We start from the raw sequence: 8,701 nt of genomic DNA, 5'->3' as shown, positions 1-8,701 counted from the left end.
TGGGAAGACTCCAGGATTGGAGACTGCATGCGGATGTCTGGCTAAATTTAGACCAGGGAACCCACGAACCGAACAGTCTGGAAACAATCATCGCGTCGGACTTAAGAAAAGCTTCAAACAGACCTTAACGGGCTGCAGCTTCATATAATTACTCGCCTTGGAAAAGCTTCCGATTGGCGTTAAAACATCCCTGTTTTAAACTTCTACACAATCAAGATTATATATGAAGTTGACAATAATTCTGCATTGAGTCGGAGAACAGGGCCCCGGAGGCAGAGCAGCACCTTCTCTCCACCAGCAGCTCAAGTAAAACAAGAGCTGAAAGACAACCGCAGCCCCACGGCCACGAAAGTTAAAGCGACGCGGGAGCGAGCAGAGGCATGTACAGCGTTTACCTTGCAGGAGCGAGCAGCCGCAGGTGCGATAATTGCTAACAGATGGCGCTGCTGCTCGCTCCCGCAAGGTGGATGCCACCACAAGCACGAGTGTGCTTGAAAAGGTTCAGACCGATTTCTAAAGGTCATCTCCTAGTGCAGCTCATGCGAGCTGCCTAGGCGAGACCTAAAACGAGTGACAAATGAGGGTAGTCCAAGACCTGAGAAAGATTAACAAAATTGTAGTCCTGTATTGTCCTGTGGTAACAAATCCTGCTGTGATAGTGTTCCAGATTCCTGCGAATGCAGAATGGTACACAGTCGTTGACTTGGGCCAAGTGTTCTTTTCCATTCCTCTTCATGAAGATAGTCAATATCTTTTCACATTCCTCAATAAAGTCCTTATTTGGTGTTGTATCTCACAAGAGTATATGGTAAGCACCTTCAGTCTTTAGTTAGATACTAAAGAAAGATTTTGAAAGTCTGCCACTGCTCTGTGATTAGTTTCTAGTGCAGTACCTAGACAACTTAATTGTCGCATCTACAGCATAAGAAGATTGCAAGTTGGATGCATGTGCGCTCTTGTACCATCTTACTGCCAATGGTCATAAAGTGTCTCCCACAAAAATGTAACACTGTTTGAAAGAATTGATCTCTTTTGGTCACCATATTGAGAAAGGCGCAAGAATTGAATTTCTGTAAGTCTGAGAATGAATCTTCCAAACACGCAAAGAGAACTGAGGATGATTGTGGGAATGGTTGGCTGCTGTAGGTAGCAGATTCCAAACTTTCCTTCATTGCAAAACCTTTACTGAGGCTTAGTCATAGAGTTTACGGATACCTACTAAGGTAAGCATATTCTATATTCTATAGATCTAATGTGTCACCCCCCGGATTATCACATGGAACTATACTCTGACACCCGCCCTAAACTAGGGCAGTTTATTCACTTGCATATATTTGGTCCTGAAGAAATGCCGTTGATCCACCCTGGACCTATAGGGTGTGAAACATGTCGACCTGATTTATGAAACTTTAACAGTTCAATACACTGGACATACCAGATAGTGGTGCTTCCTAACTTTGTGCACACTAGCCATACTTGTTTTTTAACCCTACCAAAGGAACCCTGTAAAAAAATTAACTTGATCCCCTTTAGGTAATTTTATATCACTCATATCACCAATTCGCTCCTCACACCCGCACACACCATCACAGCTGATACAAAAAGATCTCAGTTAAAGATCCCTGTCACGGGCCCAGTGGAGCATTGGAGAACTGGCTCCATGAGGAGCAAAAAGCTTAATGATGAAGCATAACACCTGCATGGGTGTGTGAGGGCAACACTTCCAAAAACTGAAGACCCCTTAGAGCTATCTAACCCAACAGTTTTTCCTCCCTTTATTACATAGGAACAAGTACCCTGGTTGGTTATATACATTACCTTAACTAAGGAGCGTGGGTACTGGACCTGTATCTTGCTCCTAGACCCTCTCTACGTGATTTATTTGTTTAGTTATAGACATGAAGGCTAGGGCAATGATTTTTTTTATTTTCATGGGCACATTCAGCAGTTGTGGACTATTCGACACTTAGTGCCAATTTTTAGGTCTCGCCTAGGGAGCGCGCATGCGCTGCACTAGGAGGGCCTTTAGCCATCGGCCTGCTCATTATTAAGCACACTCGTGCTTGTGGCGGCATCCACCTTGCGGGAGCGAGCAGCGGTGCGCGTGCTAATTGGCCGCTGCTCGCTCCCCCAAGGCGGATGCCGCCACAAGCACGAGTGTGCTTCAAAACAGTCACTAAGCAGAGCCTGGGGCGCGTTTATTTTTATTCCCCCCCTCACTCACTCTCTCTTTGCTTTCAAACGCGGCACTTGTGCTGTGGCTGTAAACATCTCAAGCCAAAGCACAAGTGCCGCGCTTGTCTGTATTTTCCACCCGGCCTCCTTGTTTGCTTTTCTTGTGGTGCAGACACTATTTTGTGGCCAGTTTATATCTGATGCTTTCAGCGTTCGTTTGGTGGCGGAGTACTTTTTTTCTTAATCAGGGTACACTTTTCGTTTGGTTGACGGCTTTTTATCATGAGACATTAGTCGATGTTATCACTGGTGTCTGCCTGGCAAGTATTTTTGGCGGGTAGTGGCATTTGAATGATCTGCCGCTGATTCTTCTGATTCAAAGTAAATTGTTTCCATATTTCACTCTTTCCTGTGTTTGCTATGATTGCTTCTCTTGTAGTTTATCTCTCAATAACGTGGGTTGGGACATTTATAAAAATTATAGTGGTTAAACGAGTGCACATGTTCGATCTTGGTGTTAAGGGGTGGGATCGGTTGGAGGAGGGGGCAATATTATTTCCAGCACAATAAATGGATTGTGGACAAGCCTAAAGAGAAACTATAGATAATGACTGCCCAGTTCCTCCAACAAACCAATAGGTTGAGGCAGAATCACTCACATGCCCGAACACGTGACACACTTCACCCTGCTACTACAGAGCCCAGAGACATTGTTAGGGCTGTCTTGATAGCTTAGCCTATTGTTACCAATTACTTAAAATATAAATGAGTGGACTTTGACTCTGCCTTGAGGACAAATCTTGTTTCCGCTAGGGATGAGCTTGTTTTATTTTCTAAAAGACCCATGTTGCTCTGGTTACGGTGCTTGCCTTCCTCCTGTGTCCAGTGTGTCTCTGTGTGAAGGCTTTGCTTACTCACTCTGTTTGTTCCCTGTTTGCACATGTCGAGCATTCATAGGCCTCATTAGCTACTCTCTAGGATACGAACCACTGTTCAGCCAGCTGTAACTATTCGTCGTGCTGCGTCAGTGTTTGAGTCTCCCAGCGGGTTACGTAAGATGTTAGCTGTTTTTTGCATCAGACATAATGCCTTCCTCGTGTTTAGTACTTTTTCGCCATTTGTTGTGATTGTCTTTACTTTGCAGTTTGTTTTTAAGTTCAAACTGATATGCCTCAGAGGTCGACTCATTCAGGGGAAGGGATGCCTCATTTCTAGGGTGGCTTTTCCATATCAGTAAGGGTCATTCTTTTTAAGCGCTTTTGATATCACAGGAGATGGCAAGGCGCTATAAAAATACCATTACAATACACTATCAGTAAGAGTGCCTCCTAGCCTCGCAGATTGTGTTTCCAGCTTCTGCCCCTCGGGCCTGGTCGACTTGTCCTTGTTTACCTCGGGTTGTTCTCTCCGGGGCCTTATTGCGCTGCTCATTGTACAAGGTTGTTTAAGGGGCGGACAGCCCACTTGCTGCTCTGAAGGAAGTGGTTCCTAAAAAGACATTGTTGTACTGGTGAGGGTCGGTACCTCATAGCTCCGGTGAGCCCTACCACCCCCCCCCTTCCCCCCTGCAGCCAGTGCCATCATTCAAAATACCAATGCTTTGTTGTAAAGACTAAAACATGCATGCTCTGCTACGTCTTGGCGAGACGTGGTATTTCTTTCACCTGTACAGCAGATGTGTAAGTGAGAAGTACTCCTGTAGAACTCCTGGCTAGCTACTGAATTCCAGGAATAGTCCTGGTTTACTCCTAGAGTTAATGACTTGGCCAGGAACACTACCAGAGAAACTCGCAGCACAATTTTTGAGGGTCGCGCCGTAACAGTGCATCTACAAAGTAAGCATCGCTGGTCTAGCACATCGAGGCGCTGTGGTGCAGGCCCTGTGAGGCCCTCCTGCCTGCGGGTCCTCTCTGTGACCCCACAATGCCTTTCGGCCATCTTGGCTTAGGTCGGCCACACAAATATATGTCGTTACTACGCATTCCGTTGCAATGCATACGTTTACCACGAATGCGTTACAACGGAATGTTTTTTCTACGCATTGCCTTTACCTCGGTTTTTTCTTTACCCGGCTCTTTCTTTTTTGGGGGGGGGGGAGACCCCCCCCCCAAACCCTCTTTCTTCTGTTTTTTTGCCTTTTTCTCACGTCTTCGCCGACACTAAAAAAGGACTGACGCATTTTTTCGGATGAGGAAGAAGACGTTCCGTGAAGACGTTGCTTGCGTGGTAAAGACGGTCATGGAAGCAATACGCGTTGTGAAGAAGTTTACGAGGTAAGTGTACCGTTGTAAACGTAACACATAGAAAAGCCTTCGTGGTAAAGGCTGTTTCCCGGCCACACAGATCGTGCTGCTGGCCGGTCTCCTGCAGTTGTTCCTGTTCTCCAGGCTGGTAGCATGAGCTCCCGGCCTTATTTATTTGTTCATGCAGCTTGAAGATAAGAAAAGTCGTAGGTAAGGGTAATGACGGTACAAATAGGAGTCGGACTGAATGTGTGACTTATGCCAGACTGGGTTACAAAGATGTACAAAGAGGCTGCTGTGTGTTGAGAGGACAGCCAAAAACATATATTACACTTTTTAAATCACATATTTACAGTTTAGGGTACAAGAATGGAATTGGCTATAAAGCTGCTGCTAATTCCATATCCTTTTCGGTACTCCTAGCAGCGTTGTCTGAGTACAGCGCCCTCAGTCCTTCCAGGGCACCAGGCCCATGCAGTGCGCAGAGTGGCCCGGTCCATGCCATGCTTACAGTTGCCAATCCCTGAAGTTTGTGCACCAATTAAGGGCAGGTTTCAAAGTTACCCTCCCCTGCGGTACTCCCATGAACCAAGGCTGAGGCCCAGCAGGGCTGACATTTTGGCAAAGTGCAATGGCCCTGCCCCACTGTAATATATCTTTTCTGTGCAGTGGTCGCAGCTCCTAAGTGCACGCAGTTTGTTCACTTCCAGATCCCGCACCCCAAAGTAAATTGGTAATAGACTCTAGATCCAGATAATAAAAAATAAAATAGTTGAACAAATATTGTCTTAAAAGAGTGCACAAACAGAAGAATAAGAACACGCACAATATAAACAAGCATTGGCATAGCCAATAGGTCTCGCCTTTGGGACCTTCTAAGTGTTTAGCTATGCAACAGTTGCATAACTAAATACTTATGTGCGGCCGTAAAAGTGATCACGATCAAACATCAAAGCGGCCGTGTGGCCGCCAAAGTTAAAGTAATCGCGGTAAAGCGCGGCGCGCGCGCCCGCGCACATGCACTGTAGCTCTAGGCTGGCCTGGTAGCACTTTTTGGAGCCCTCTCAATAAGTCTCGCCAGACCAGCGCATGCGCTGGGTCAGGCGAGACCTAAAAAGGAACTTATAAAAGAGGAAAGGTAAAACATATTTATAGTTTTACTTTCTTACCTATATGTACCCTATTTAGATAACTAAACGTTTTAAAATGCATAACACTAGAATAGAACATTAGATCCCTGTCTCTATTCCACTTAAACTAAGCACACAACATGGCGACTCGAAAATGGATTTATCATTCACAAACACTGCACTGAAAAGCCTTTGACTTCCAGTAACCTAGGGCTTTGCAAGGGCGCTGTATCCAGCTTCAGTTGGTGCAAGGGCCATTCATGTATCGTGACCCACCCACGAAGAAAATGTGACGACATTAAACCGTTCCCAGGGGAATGCACTTCGTGACTTAATTTCTTCACCAACTCATATTAGCTGTATCCTTTGAAAAGCATTTGTTTGGACTCTTAATCTCTTTTCTCTTATTTTCTCCTCTACCTCTCGTTAAGCTGTTCTCTTCTTATCTCGCTCCCGTCTTCCTCTGCACACTCTTCTCTCTTTCTTTCTTTTCGGCCTCTTCTCGTTTTCAATCAATTGTTGCTATGTCTCACTCTCTCTTTTATTCTCACCTTCCCCTCTCTTTTTTTCTCATTCCCCTGTCTGTCTCCTCTCTTCCTCGCTCAACCATTCTGTCCTCTCCCCTTTTCATCCCTCTCTTGCTCCATGCCTGCCTCGCTCTCTTCTCTTTTCTCTCTTTAATTTCTTTTGCTCTCTTTCCTGTCCTATTCATTCTAAGTCACATACAGGTGTGAGTACCTAATTAGAGAGCCGGCCTTTCAAGGCAAGTGACATATGTATGTCAAACTATTCTGTGTTTTCAGTCCGTTTTCTGGTGATGTTTACTACTTTCTCTCAGTTTTTATATAGCCTGAACTCAACCGAAAGGATATGGAGCGCTTTACAAGATCAACACTTATATTATACAAGGGCACGTTAACTTTGCTTTAGGCGCGGGGAGATTAAGTGACTTGCCCAGGATCACATGGTGTTAAACCAATGTCTGGACTCCAACCCGGTTCCAAAAGCGGCAGCTGTCGCCCTTGAGCCATATCTCATCCCCACCCTTTTCCTGCAAAGCTTTCAATTTTCACACTATTCTCCCCCTTTAACCTGCACGCTTCACCCATCCCAAAGCACTTAATCGCCACCAACTAAACATTTATAAGGTCCCAAAGGCGAGACCTATTGGCTATGCCAATGCTTGTTGTAGTTATCTTCAGATACGTTGATTAAAGTCATTGTAACAGTCTTGAATGGCTACTTGTGGATATATGTTTAGAATGGTAGAAATCATTGTTTTTCAATGCCGATGATTATTTTTGAAGATTATTTATAATCATTATTTTTGGATTTCATTTTGTTTAATAGTTATTGGTATGTTGCACTATGTTCATTGAGTGAAAATGCATAAAATAAGGGGATGTTGGTCTTTTGGTATTCTCCATGTATACATTTGTGTGAATGGCAAGATTTGAACGTGCCATCCATCATCCACATGTTGCTCTGCGTAAGTTTTAGTAGGTTGTTGTCAGTGGCATATATAATTATTCTTTTCTCATTGTTACCATTGTTGTTTGAAAGGAAAGTAACATTTGTGTGTGTTAATATTGGGTTTTCAGGATGTTTATATCCTCAAATTGTATTGGAGCAGTAGGCGTTTCTCTAGTTGCTTTTCTAGTTCTGGCTATATGTCTTATTCAGCACCACATATAAGAAAGAGGAAAAAGCATCAGTGGATTGTTTTTGTGCAGGAAGGTGTCCCCTCCTGCATAAAAACAATTCTGCCTACCTTTGCACCATAACGGAAGGGTGCCTGCATTGGTGCTAGGCAGCCAAAATTGTGCCAATGCAAGTAGAACAGAAAGAAGGAACTTTTATCTATTGTGAAAATCATGGAGTTGGGATGCCATAGGTGTGGGAGTAAGAACCACTTGGGCAATTCTCCGTTTTTTGGGGGTTTTTTTTATCCTCATTCGCCACCAACCTCACTTCACACTCCAGCTGTCCATACCTTTACTCGGTAGTCTGAGAAGAGTAGGCATTTGAAAATGAAAACCTCGGGGAAGACCCGCCTACAGGTATATTGACAGACTTGGATGTTGCTAACACCAGGTGAGGTAACTCTTCTACTAAGCTCGAATGAGCCCAGTGACAATCGTCATAATACTTACAGAAGACTGGGAGTAACCGACTTAGTCCAAAAAGTGCCACGGCAGCATAATCATAGGACCCTTTACCAAAAATAATACCAAATTTAATTAATTAGTTCTGGGCCCATTTTAACAACAAGTCCCATAATGCTGTCTTCTTTCCGCTGCCAAATCTGGCTAAATCCATCTTAGAAGTCTCAAGCAGTGAGGTCAGCCAGTCGGAATAAATGGGAGGAGTGGATTCTGTCCATCGTTTGCATAATTATCTCCTGGCTAACAAAATAGCATAAAAAAACAGGGATCTGGATGGGCCTGTAACTTGATGTGTGAAGTCAAAGATTATCAGGGACAGATCTATTTGTATTGGGCAACCCAAGATGTCCATTAAAAATTTACCAACACTTTCCCAAAAGGTAGCCAAAGCAGAGCACTCTTTAAACATATGTATATATGAGGCTTCAACCAAACCACACTTCCCACAACTAACTGGTGGGCCTTTCAAAATTTTGGAGAGCCTTTGTGGGGAGAAATAAGCCCTGTGAATAGTAAACAAATGATTTATTTTCAACCAAGCTGGTTTGACTGTATCATGCAGGATCTTACAAGAGTTCTGCCACAGATAGTCGCAATGTTGGTTAGATAAAAATTTCCTCCACAGTTCATCGGCCCATTTAAATTCACCGTCTACGGTCTCCACTATGGCTTGATACCAATAAGAAACCACCTTCCTCCCTTAGCCACAAGCTGATGTTCTAGGATGTTGCCACTTCCTATAGATTTCCTAAGGATTTGCTGTGATTGGGCCCAACTTCTCAACTGAAAATATTTAAACCTTGAAAGGCCTTCTCCAACTATATCTCTGAGTTGTTCCCAAGAAATAAGGGTGCCTTCAAAGGTCAGATTCCCCCAGACCATCAGCCCAGCTTCTCTAATAGGTAGTACCAATCTGTCTTTCAGACACTCTGGAGCGCCGGGAGAATCCCAAAGCGGGCCAAGCTAGAAAAATAGTTGAGTCCAACCA

Source organism: Triturus cristatus, chromosome 6 (genome assembly GCF_964204655.1).
Source record: "Triturus cristatus chromosome 6, aTriCri1.1, whole genome shotgun sequence".
In the NCBI taxonomy this organism is placed as follows: Eukaryota; Metazoa; Chordata; class Amphibia; order Caudata; family Salamandridae; genus Triturus; species Triturus cristatus.
This window is presented reverse-complemented; position numbering follows the sequence as displayed.